General features: G+C 45.5%; 1 protein-coding gene across 4 annotated transcripts in view; it reads left to right on the top strand.

Annotated features, from left to right (window-relative positions):
* TRAK2 (trafficking kinesin protein 2) overlaps positions 1–13,690 on the top strand; it is a 79,643-nt gene that overhangs the window by 8,820 nt on the left and 57,133 nt on the right. The gene's annotated exons all lie outside the window — the stretch shown is intronic.

Genomic DNA, 13,690 nt, shown 5'->3' with positions numbered 1-13,690 from the left:
GAGAAGACCCTACTATGCTCACGTGAGAGCTTCTCCCATTAGCATAGTTAATCCACCTCCACGAGAGGCAGTAGCTACGTCGTCGATGGGAGAAGCTCTCTCCTCGACATAGTGCTGTCTACAGCAGGGTTAGCGTGGTATAACTGCATTGCTTAGGGGTGTGGATTTTTCACATACCCGAGTGGCATAGTTATGCCGATGTAAGTTTATAGGGTAGACTTGGCCTCAGTCTATCATGAAATGTAGCTGATGTAGCCATCACTAGCCATCACCTTCAGCCCCCAACTAAAACCTCTCCAATGCATCATCAAGGATCTACAACCTATCCTGAAGGACGATCCATCACTCTCACAGATCTTGGGAGACAGGCCAGTCCTTGCTTACAGACAGCCCCCCAACCTGAAGCAAATACTCACCAGCAACCACATACCACACAACAGAATCACTAACCCAGGAACCTATCCTTGCAACAAAGCCCGTTGCCAACTGTGTCCACATATCTATTCAGGGGACACCATCATAGGGCCTAATCACATAAGCCAGACTATCAGAGGCTTTGCAAAAAGAAAAGGAGTACTTGTGGCACCGTAGAGACTAACAAATTTATTTGAGCATCAGCTTTCGGGAGCTACAGCTCACTTCATCGGATGCATTGAAGTGAGCTGTAGCTCCCAAAAGCTTATGCTCAAATAAATTTGTTAGTCTCTAAGGTGCCACAAGTACTCCTTTTCTTTTTGCGAATACAGACTAACACGGCTGCTACTCTGAAACCTATCAGAGGCTTGTTCACCTGCACGTCTACCAATGTGATATATGCCATCATGTGCCAGCAATGCCCCTCTGTCATGTACATTGGCCAAACTGGACAGTCTCTACGTAAAAGAATAAATGGACACAAATCAAACGTCAAGAATTATAACATTCAAAAACCAGTTGGAGAACACTCCAATCTCTTTGGTCACTCGATTACAGACCTAAAATTGGCAATTCTTCAACAAAAAAACTTCAAAAACAGACTCCAACGAGAGACTGCTGAATTGGAATTAATTTGCAAATTGGATACAATTAACTTAGGCTTGAATAAAGACTGGGAGTGGATGGGTCATTACACAAAGTAAAACTATTTCCCCATGTTTATCCCTCCCCCTAACCCTTCCCTTCCCTCCCCCCCTCCCCCGTTCCTCACACGTTCTTGTCAACTGCTGGAAATGGCCCACCTTGATTATCACTACAAAAGGTTTTTTCCCCACCGCTCTCCTGCTGGTAATAGCTCACCTTACCTGATCACTCTCGTTACAGTGTGTATGGTAACACCCATTGTTTCATGTTCTCTGTGTATATAAATCTCCCCACTGTATTTTCCGCTGAATGCATCCGATGAAGTGAGCTGTAGCTCACGAAAGCTTATGCTCAAATAAATTTGTTAGCCTCTAAGGTGCCACAAGTCCTCCTTTTCTTTTAGCTGATGTAGTGTAATCTTAAATAGTTTTTGTTAGAACAGGTTCCTATAAAGCACTCTACCTTTTTCCATTTAAGCGCTGTAAAAACACTTCCCCATAGAACACCCAAGGGAGGAAGGTAAGTGCTATTTTCATTTTCAAGATGGGAAAATGGAGTTATGGAGGTTACATGACTTGCCTAAAGTCACACAGTGAATAGGTAAATAACTGGCATGTACTTGGGAATCCTGGCCCCTAGCCTGAGCTGAGTCCACTAGTTCCTATCACTTCTCAAAAAAGAAAATGTAGCCTTGTTTCACACCAATAAGATTGTTTACGTTTATTAGTATTGTGGGTATTCTAATACTATGGAAAATTTAGCAACACACCAGACTTGAGAAGCCTTATCCGCCTAATTGTGAAGCAGAATGTGGAACTTGTAGGTTCTCAGCACCTCAGATCTGGCACTCAGTGAAGATTTTCACCTATTATTCTCTTAGCTCTTGCTGAAGATAATATATGTAACAGAAAATTGAATTAAGTAAAATTGTGTCAATATGTACGTATAAAAGCACGTATTAAGAATGGCTATATAGCAAAAAGTAGTTTTGCCACTCAGGGAGTGGGGAGAGACAGATACACCTGTCTCAATTCTAAAAAGAACCCAAGAGAATGGGACATGGCAATCTTCACTACTAGCCTAGCCCACTGAGCAGGATCCTAGGACCCTTCTCTGTCTCCCTTTCCCCTATTTTAAGAGTGCTTTTTTGCCACCCCATTGTAGGAGTCTCCTTCCTGGAAATACTTTCCCTCTTTCTTTCTGTCCCTTTCTTATGCCATCCACTAGAGCTTATGTTTACAGGCTACCAGCACTGCTGCTGACGAAAAAAAGCTGTTTTTCCCGATAACTATCTCAGTTGTGGGGTGGCACTTCTGAATGATTAGCCATTAATTTCTTCACATAATAAGCAACTTCCTCACCTTCAGATTTTAGAGCTTAATGTTAGGCTGCTTTTTGGAGACATTGTAATGTCATTACAGCCTCTCTTCTGTTTCCTCTTTGAAAATCATCTTGGTGCTAGTGTTGATTACTTGTTATGAAATATGAGACCATGTACCAGGGCACTCTGCCAAGTTAGGCTTCCTAAATACTTGTGAGAAGTTTGATTCCTATCTTTTACTTGAGAATAGAGTGAATGGAAGTGAGGTTTTTACCCATGAAAGCTTATGCTCAAATAAATCTGTTAGTCTTTAAGGTGTCACCGGACTCCTTGTTGGTTAATGAATTACTAGTGCATTCATGGATACGGTTTTTTCTTGGTATGCAGGAAATTAGATGCAACTCCCTTCATTTACCTAATGCGTCAAACTGAAGCTTTGCCCTTATGTGTTCCACGTGTAGAAGCTGCTCACCTTATCTTCCTGATATGTCATGTCTGAATTTCAGGGTGGACAGAAAGAGTGCTCTTTGGGGGTATGTTTGAGCATGAGAGATTAGGATTACAAAAATCAGGTCATGTAACTACCTTTTTTGTGTTCAGTCACAATTATTCTATAAATATGGTCAGGGAAAGGAAACACTTTTTAATCTCCTATATCTAAGGTTGTATCTACTTTAGAGACCTTAAAGCTGCCACAGCTGCACCACTGTAAGGTCTCCCATGTAGTCGCTCTTTGCCAATGGGAGAGAGCTCTCCCGTCAGCATAATTTACTCCTGAGGGCATTCTATGCCAACCAAATAAAAATTTTGCACACAGTAACTTAAAATTCTTCAAATTTTATTTGTCAAATAAATGTGGAGGCTCCAGCATGGCATTGAGGTGCACAGGCCACTGGCTGCCCAGAGATGGGAGATCACTCTGCAGTTCCCCCCAGGACATGGCTCAGCAGTGAGGCTGCACCCAACCCTGACACAGTGCAAGGACCAAGCCTGCCCCAGAAACACGGCAGCTGTAATGTCTCTAAAGTAGATATAACCTTAGATATAGGAGATTAAAACCTCTGTGCCAGGTGTGGGCAGGCAGGCTCAGCCTGGCAGTATCCAAGTGTGGGGGGATCCAGGTGTGGGTTGAGAGGGTTCTGTGTGGAGCAAACTGGACATGGGTGGCTCAGTGGGGGATCTGAGTGTGGGTGGGATCTGGATGCACTTGTTGGGGGGTTCTGGATGCAAAGATAATGGGACTCTGGGGGGGAGGCGTGTCCAGGTGAAGGTGTTTGGGACTCAGCAGGGCAGGGTCTGGTTGTGGGGGGGAATAGAGCTCAGCAGGGGGGTCTGAGTGTGGGGGGCTCAGTGGTGGGGTCCAGATGCTGGGGGACTTGTGTTCAGTGGGGTGGGGATCTAGGTGCAGCTGTCAGGGGCTCAGTGGAGTGGGGACCCAGGTGCAGGTGCTTTGTTGGGGTGGTCCAGGTGCAGGAGGAGTGGGGCTTGGTGGGGTGGGGAGGTTGTGTGTGTGTGGGAGGATGAGGCTTGGCGGGAGGGTCTGAGTATGAGGGGATCTGGATGCACGGTGGTTGGGTGGATGGGGGAGCAGCTCCCCCATACAGTGATCCCTGCAGCTTAGGAGCGATGGGTGGGGAGTTTGCAGAGCTTCCTGCAGCTTGAGGAGAAATCTAGGGGTAGGTCTGACCTGGCCACAGATACTGTGCGGGGAAAACGAAGTCCTGTCCTCCTCAGCCCAGCCCTCCTCAGCCCAGCCAGGACTAGCAGCTGAGCCCAGCACAGGGTAGGAGCCACCAGCCAGGTCTTCCACAGCCCCACAGTGATTTAACTCTCTGCCAGCTGTCCTGGGCACCCAAAACGTACTGCTGGGGAGGGTCGCATGACTGCTCTTGTGGCTTCCCTTTGCTTCCCCGTCAGAGAGTCATTTTTCTGTGGGGAAACAAAGAAATCTGTGGGGGGATGTGAATTCTGCGCATGTGCAGTGGTGCAGTATTCCCCCAGAAGTAATAATTAAACCACCCCTAACGAGCGGTGGTAGCTATGTCAGCGGGAGAGTGTCTCCCACTGACCTAGCGTTGTCCATACCGGCACTTCTGTTGCTGTAACTTATGTCAGTCGGGGTGTGTGGTTTTTTCACACCTCTGACCGACAAAAGTTTTACCAACTAAAGTGCTAGGGTAGACCTAGCCTCTCTGAAAGAGTTTCCATCAACACTGATTTTGCTAGCGATTCTGAGTCAAGTTGTCCTAACTCATTGAAGAGGAAATTGAATCAAGCCTTTGCCATGTGGTCCTGAGAAATGTATCTTTGTCATACTATGACCAACTCACTTACTGATAATTCCAGACAAATACTGGACTATTTTGGTTTATCATTTCCTTCTGCTTTATCTGTAGTATTACATTATAGAATTTAACTATTTGTAACTAGTGACTTGTTGCATTTCTCTTAGGGGTGTTTGAAGGAATCCAGTGATACTTTCTTCTCTCTACCCATTTCTCCTCCATCTGATCATTGTGTACTTTGATTGTATCAGCATTATCTATTGTATTATAAGAAACAACCATTGGCCATCATACTGTTTAAGGCCCTGATCCTCCAGATATTTACATGCCTGCTTAACTTCATGTACTTGCATAGTCCCATTGATCTCGTAGTCTCTGGGACTTCATTTGAAATACTCATATGAGTAAAGCTATTACATGTATATGAGTGTTCACAGGATTGTCCCCTAAAATTCTTTCTTTTTCATTTTTGTGGTTGAATAGGTGATAACACTTGAGAAAATATCTTTGTTTATAGAGTCAGAATCTCTAGTCCTTCAATTACAGGCATATGTCAATATTAAAAAACAAAAACAAGTCAAAAATAGATTCACACACAAAACCTTCTCCAGACACCCCCTGCTAATTTTGATTGTTTTATAATCACATTTTACTTTTTAAAACATTTTCTTACTAAAAACTTTTAAGAAGGATTTAAGGTTACTGCTGCCTAATTGTGCCTTCTGTTCCTTCTACCCCTCTGGGACATGAAACTTCAAAACCCCAAACTCAAATATTAGGAAATACTTCGTCTAAGGTCTTCTCATATATTCCCAGAAAGAAATGTTATTAATAAATCAAAAACAAACCTATTTATGTGAAAAACCTACATAAATGAGAGAAAATGGCTATAAAGGGGAAACAATGCAACTGACTAGACACAAAGTTATGTTAAATGGACAAAATAAATTGGACATATAGAAACTTTTTCTTCAATATCTTTTAGTTATGGTCACTTTATGTGGTAACAATAGTAGTTAAAAAATTTTCCAACAATTTTGGTTGTGCGTGGACTTGTTAAACTGATGGTACCCTTTTAAGCACAGACAGAGCAAGCAAGCAAGAGCTTACAATCCGTATCTGAGACATCAGAATCTTCCATTGAAACCGGATTTGACATTCGATTTTTCTACAGTGAAAAAATCAGCAATAAGGAGAAAAGCCCTTAAGGCCACCTGTATACATCAAAAAAACAAGGAAGAACATAGACACCTCACATTTTAATAGCTTATCTCTCCTTCAGCACATATGTTGTTTCATTAGCAGCAGAGAGCCTGAAGATTTTGTTCCTTATGTATAAAGAAAAATAGTGTGGATTTTACAGTTGACTCTAAAACCCAGTTGCTTAATGAGACAAACGCTATCTAAGCAAAAGGAGCTAGTCCCTTTCATTATATAATTATGTCACTGGCATTAATTAAGGGAGGGGGAATGTGCAAATAAACTTATTCTTCACAATCATATAAAAATTCTTTAGTCATTTAAAGGAAAGTGCTGTACAGAAGAAACACATTTAGAACAGCTCTTCGCAATATGACAAAGCGACAGAGCCAGAGACAACTCCAGATCTGTCACAACAGCTGTTTTAGGAGTAGAATTGCAAGAGAGCCAGACAGTGCTGGAAAATAGTATCCTGCCTGACTTACGTGACTGATAATTAGTAGAGCCGTGCGCGGATACAAAAATATGGATCCTCATCTACCAGAATCAACCCATGATCTGACCTGCGATCCGCTAACCGTCTTTTATGTGTATCTGCACCCGCAGCAGCAAGCTATCTCACAAGGGCTAGCAGGGGAGAGGAGGGGAGGGAGTGGAGGGGGTCTTGCAGGGAAGAAGCAGCGTGAGGGCAGGGACTGGGGGTAAGGGGCAGTGTGGAGGCAGGGTCTCAAGGAAAAGGAGCCCCATGTCCCTGCACGCTCGCATTATTCCCATTGTGGCAAAGTCAAGCTGGATGCTACAAGAGGATAGAATCATAGAAGATTAGGGTTGGAAGGGACCTCAAGAGGTCATCTAGTCCAACCCCCTGCTCAAAGCAGGACCAATCCCAACTAAATCATCCCAGCCAGGGCTTTGTCAAGCTGGGCCTTAAAAACCTATAAGAAAGGAGATTCCACCACCTCCCTAGGTAACCCATTCCAGTGCTTCACCACCCTCCTAGTGAAATAGTTTTTCATAATATCCAATGTAGACCTCCCCCACTGCAACTTGAGACCATTGCTCCTTGTTTTGTCATCTGCCACCACTGAGAACAGCCTCACTCTATCCTCTCTGGGACCCCTTCAGGTAGTTGAAGATTGCTATCAAATCCCCCCTCACTCCTCTCTTCTGCAGACTAAATAAGCCCAGTTCCCTCAGCCTTTCCTCATAAGTCATGTGCCCCAGACCCTAATCATTTTCATTGCCCTCTGCTGGTCTCTCTCCAATTTGTCCGCATCTTTTCTGTAGTGGGAGGCCCAAAACTGGATGCAGTGCTCCAGATTTGGCCTCACCAGTGCCGAACAGAGGTGAATAATCACTTCCCTCGATCTGCTGGCAATGCTTCTACTAATGCAGCCCAATATGCCGATAGCATCCTTGGCAACAGGAGCATACTGCTGACTCATATCCAATTTCTCTTCCACTGTAATACTCAGGTCCGTTTCTGCAGAACTGCTGCTTAGCCAGTCAATCCCCAACATGTAGCAGTGCATGGGATTCTTCTGACCTTAGTGCGGGACTCTGCACTTGTGCTTGTTGAACCTCATCAGGTTTCTTTTGGCCTAATCCTCCAATTTGTCTAAGTCACTCTGGACCCTATCCCTACCTTATAGCGTATCTACCTCTCCCTCCAGCTTAGTGTTGTCCACAAACTTGCTGAGGGTGCAATCCATCCCATCATTCAGATCATTAATGAAGATGTTGAACAAAACCGGCCCCAGGACCAACTCCAGGGGCACTCCGCTTGATACCGGCTGCCAACTAGACATCGAGCCATTGATCAGTACCTGTTGAGCCAAACAATCTAGACAGCGTTCTGTCCACCTGACAGTCCATTCATCTAATCCATACTGTTTTTAACTTGCCGTCAAGAATACTGTGGGAGACCATATCCAAAGCTTTGCTAAAGTCAAGGTATATTATGTCCATCACTTTCCCCATATCCACAGAGCCAGTTATCTCATCATAGAAGGCAATCGGGTTGGTCAGGCATGACTTGCTCTTGGTGAATCCGTGTTGACTGTTCCTGATCACCTTCCTCTCCTCTAACTGCTTCAAAATGGATTCCTTGAGGACCTGGTCCATGATTTTGCAGGGACTGAGGTGAGGCTGACCACTCTGTAGTTCCCCGGATTCTCCTTCTTCCCTTTTTTTAAAAATGAGCACTATATTTGCCTTTTTCCAATTGTACGGGACCTCCCCCGATCACTACAAGTTTTCCAAGATAATGGCTAATGGCTCTGCAATCACATCAGCCAACTCCCTCAGGACCCTCGGATGCATTGCATCCAGCCCTATGGACTTGTGCATGTCCTGCTTTTCTAAATAGTCCTTAACCAGTTTTTTCACCATTGAGGGCTGCTCCGCTCCTCCCTATACTGTGCTGCCCAGTGCAGTAGTCTGGAAGCTGACCTTGTCTGTGAAGACCGAGCCAAAAAGGGTCCTGGAAGGCCAATGTTTTAGCCCTAAAATGTTAAAGGCCCTTTTTCCTACAAGCTGAGAAGAAGTTACCTCAGGTCAGTTAGGGACACCTGAATACAGTTAAGGGCTGCCTGAGACCTTTAAAACCCCATCCTCTGGGGTTAGAGAGAAACTGCTGTCAGACTAGTGGCAGCGGGGAAATAAACTTCTCCAGGATGAGAGGCTGTGCTCCTTCCCATAGGGGAAACATCCAAACCTGAGTGTCTGCTAGGGGAAGGACTGACACCATGGGGCAAACAGGACAATACCCTAGCCCAGCGAGGAGGCAGGGAAAGGTATACTCCTTTGGTTTTGAGTTTGTGAGACTGTTTCCTTTTTGTTTGGAGGATCAACCCTTAGGCCAACCCCAAGCCCTACCCTGACAATACGGCCAAAGGAACACAGAAGGGGGAAGGCTAATACTGCCCAGAGTGGGGCTGATTTACCCTAGGCCCATCACCGCCAGCGGGGAGTGCTAAGTCTGGTAAGACGAAGGAGGTGCCTTGCCACACCATGTATACTTCCTTGGTGACATGCCCTCCTTCCATTTCCTGTATGTATCCCTTTTGGTTTTTAGATAGCTAAAAAGCTCCTGGTGCAGCCACAGTGGCCTCCTTTGGCTGTTCTTATCTTTTCTCTGCTTTGGAATAGCTTGAGTCTCTAGTGTTACATCTTTTAGGAAAAACCAGCCTCCTTTGACCCCTTTTCCTTCTAAGGGGTGTTTCCATGGGACCTTGCCTACTATTTCTCTGAGTCGGTTGAAATCCACGTTTCTTAAGTCCAGTGTTCTTGTTTTACTGTTCTCATGTCCTCCTTTCTGTAGGATCTTGAATTTTGTAAGATCATGATTACTTCTTCACATGTTCCCAGCCACCTTCACGTTCACAACTAATTCATCCCTGTTGGTCAAAACGAGATCCAAAATGGGATGACCCTCTAGTTGTTTTCTCAACTTTCTGAATCAGAAAGCTGTCCCCTACACATGCTGAGAATTTGCAGGACATACTATGTTTTTCTGCGATAGTCTTCCAACAAATAACAGGGAAGTTAATATCCTCCATTATTACTAGCTCGTGTGTTAGCTAATCTTGTTACTTACTTGTGGAATGACCTATCCACTTTCTCTTCCTGATTTGGTGGTCTATAATAGACCCTCCCTCCCCACATTATAAGACTGCTACTGTTCTTTTCCCTATTTATCCTCCCCCAGAGACTCTTGAAGTCCTTTCCTGAAGACTTTATTAGGCTTTTCAGTTGTAATTTCAGCCTATCACTTAAGTCGTAACATTGCTTAGGTGCTACAAATGATAACTGCAGCTTTTTTTCCCTCTGGGAATAGTTTATTTTAATAAAGTTTCACATTTGTGTCTCAAATATATGTATTCCACTGAAGTATAACACACTGAGTACACACAGTGCTTTACAATGGACAGGATGCTTACCCAAGGATCTCAATCTAACTCAGAAAAATAAGATGCCTAGGATATTGGTAAAGCTGCGAGTCTGTCACGGATTCCATGACTTTTCTGGGATCTCCATGATGTCTGCAGCAGCAGGTGAGGCTGACCCCAGGGCTGCCTGAGCCCAGGGCCAGCCACACCGGCTGCTGCTCAGGAAGCCCTGGGCAGCTAGCCCCAGGGGCCGCCGGTGCAGCCCTGGAGCAGCAGTGGAGCCCCGGGCTGCCGTCTCCCGGAGCAGTGGAGGCAAAACACACACACACACACACACACACACACACACACACACACACACACACACACACACCCAGCAGCACCTTGTGGTCCCACCCCCCAGAGCAGCAGCTGTGCCCTGGCACCACCACCACCCCCTCCCAGAGCAGTTAAGATTTAGTCATGGGTATTTATAGTACAAGTCATGTACAAGTCACAGGCTGTGAATTTTTGTTTATTGCCCATGACCTGTCCATAACTTTTACTAAAAATACCCATGACTAAATCTTCACCTTAGATATTGGTTACACCAGAGTCAAGAAGACCTAGTCAGTAAAAAGATTCTCTCTCATAGACTTCACAAAAGAAATGGATTGGAGAGGACAATTAATTGGCACATTGTAAGGAGAGGTTGGCGGGGAAGCAGGAACAAACCACAACACAAACACAAAAGGTAATAGTTAGAGGAGTGAGGCCAGTATTAAAAGGAAGTGAAAGTAGAAATGTAGGGAGGGGCGGAGCTGTGTGGAGGTTTGAAGGTGAGGACAAGAGTTAGAACTTTGATTCAGAAAAAGAGGAAGCTAGTGAAGGGACTTGAAATAATTGGAGGGATGATATGGCTAGAGCAGTGAATGGTGATTAATTTAGCAGCAGTGTTTATAAGCTGGAGGAAGTAGGGGCGAGCTGTAGGAAAGCACCTCAGAAAGTGGGGTCCTGGTCCATGACTAGTTCTCCTAGGTGTTACCCTAATACTACTAACAATAATAATAATAATAAGGCTGGAGAAGAAAGTTACAATAGTAGATGCAAGTCATGACCCGGTTTTAGCCGGTGAGGAGGAGAGTACAGGATGGATTTTTAACAGATAGTGGAAGAAATACTATAAAAACAAGTGAGAGTGGGTGGGGGGGGCGGTAAAATCATGCGACGTCAGTTAAATGACATGCTTATTTTAAACAGTGTTTACTAGTGACATATTTCTAGACTGGAAACGAACAGAGGGAAGAGCATCTTCGCAAGCAGGCTGGCTAACCTAGTGAGGAGGGCTTTAAACTAGGTTCACCGGGGGAAGGAGACCAAAGCCCTGAGGTAAGTGGGGAAGTGGGATACCGGGAGGAGTCACGAGCAGGAGTGCGTGAGAGGGGAGGGCTCCTGCCTCATACTGAGAAAGAGGGGCAATCAGCAGGTTAACTCAAGTGCCTATATGCAAATACACGAAGCCTGGGAAACAAGCAGGGAGAACTGGAAGTCCTGGCACAGTCAAGGAATTATGATGTGATTGGAATAACAGAGACTTGGTGGGATAACGCACATGACTGGAGTACTGTCATGGATGGATATAAGCTGTTCAGGAAGGGCAGAAAAGGTGGGGGAGTTGCACTGTAGGTAAGAGAGCAGTATGACTGCTCAGAGCTCAAGTATGAAACTGCAGAAAAACCTGAGAGTCTCTGGATTAAGTTTAGAAGTGTGAGCAACAAGGGTGATGTCGTGGTGGGAGTCTACTATAGACCACCAGACCAGGGGGATGAGGTGGACGAGGTTTTCTTCCGGCAACTCGCAGAAGTTACTAGATCGCACGCCCTGGTTCTCATGGGAGACTTCAATCACCCTGATATCTGCTGGGACAGCAATACAGCGGTGCACAGGCAATCCAGGAAGTTTTTGGAAAATGTAGGGGACAATTTCCTGGTGCAAGTGCTGGAGGAACCAACTAGGGGCAGAGCTCTTCTTGACCTGCTGCTCGCAAACCGGGAAGAATTAGTAGGGGAAGCAAAAGTGGATGGGAACCTCGGAGGCAGTGACCATGAAATGGTCGAGTTCAGGATCTTGACACAATGAAGAAAGGAAAGCAGCAGAATACGGACCCTGGACTTCAGAAAAGCAGACTTTGACTCCCTCAGGGAACTGATGGACAAGATCCCCTGGGAGAATAACATGAGGGGGAAGGGATTCCAGGAGAGCTGGCTGTATTTTAAAGAATCCTTATTGAGGTTACAGGGACAAACCATCCCGATGTGTAGAAAGAATAGTAAATATGGCAGGCGACCAGCTTGGCTTAGCAATGAAATCCTTGCTGATCTTAAATACAAAAAAGAAGCTTACAAGAAGTGGAAGATTGGACAAATGACCAGGGATGAGTATAAAAATATTGCTCGGGCTTGCAGGAGTGAAATCAGAGAGGCCAAATCACACCTGGAGTTGCAGCTAGCAAGAGATGTTAAGAGTAACAAGAAGGGTTTCTTCAGGTATGTTAGCAACAAGAAGAAAGTCAAGGAAAGTGTGGGCCGCTTACTGAATGAGGGAGGCAACCTAGTGACAGAGGATGTGGAAAAAGCTAATGTACTCCATGCTTTTTTGCCTCTATCTTCACGAACAAGGTCAGCTCCCAGACTACTGCACTGGGCAGCACAGCATGGGGAGGAGGTGACCAGCCCTCTGTGGAGAAAGAAGTGGTTCGGGACTATTTAGAAAAGCTGGACGAGCACAAGTCCATGGGGCCGGATGCGCTGCATCCGAGAGTGCTAAAGGAGTTGGCGGATGTGATTGCAGAGCCATTGGCCATTATCTTTGAAAACTCATGGCGATCAGGGGAGGTCCCAGATGACTGGAAAAAGGCTAATGTAGTGCCCATCTTTAAAAAAGGGAAGAAGGAGGATCCTGGGAACTACAGGCCAGTCAGCCTCACCTCAGTCCCTGGAAAAATCATGGAGCAGGTCCTCAAGGAATGAATTCTGAAGCACTTAGAGGAGAGGAAAGTGATCAGGAACAGTCAGCATGGATTCACCAAGGGCAAGTCATGCCTGACTAATCTAATTGCCTTCTATGACGAGATAACTGGCTCTGTGGATGAAGGGAAAGCAGTGGACGTGTTGTTCCTTGACTTTAGCAAAGCTTTTGACATGGTCTCCCACAGTATTCTTGCCAGCAAGTTAAAGAAGTATGGGCTGGATGAATGGACTATAAGGTGGATAGAAAGCTGGCTAGATTGTCGGGCTCAACGGGTAGTGATCAATGGCTCCATGTCTAGTTGGCAGCCGGTATCAAGTGGAGTGCCCCAGGGGTTGGTCCTGGGGCTGGTTTTGTTCAATATCTTCATAAATGATCTGGAGGATGGTGTGGATTGCACCCTCAGCAAGTTTGCAGATGACACTAAACTGGGAGGAGAGGTAGATACTCTGGAGGGTAGGGATAGGATACAGAGGGACCTAGACAAATTGGAGGATTGGGCCAAAAGAAATCTGATGAGGTTCAACAAGGACAAGTGCAGAGTCCTGCACTTAGGACGGAAGAATCCAATGCACCGCTACAGAGTAGGGACCGAATGGCTCTGCAGCAGTTCTGCAGAAAAGGACCTAGGGGTTACAGTGGACAAGAAGCTGGATATGAGTCAACAGTGTGCCCTTGTTGCCAAGAAGGCCAATGGCATTTTGGGATGTATAAGTAGGGGCATTGCCAGCAGATCGAGGGACGTGATCGTTCCCCTCTATTCGACATTGGTGAGGCCTCATCTGGAGTACTGTGTCCAGTTTTGGGCCCCACACTACAAGAAGGATGTGGAAAAATTGGAAAGAGTCCAGCGGAGGACAACAAAAATGATTAGGGGACTGGAACACATGACTTGTGAGGAGAGGCTGAGGGAACTGGGGATGTTTAGT

This window comes from Natator depressus, chromosome 11 (genome assembly GCF_965152275.1).
Source record: "Natator depressus isolate rNatDep1 chromosome 11, rNatDep2.hap1, whole genome shotgun sequence".
NCBI classification, from domain to species: Eukaryota; Metazoa; Chordata; order Testudines; family Cheloniidae; genus Natator; species Natator depressus.
This window is presented reverse-complemented; position numbering and strand designations above follow the sequence as displayed.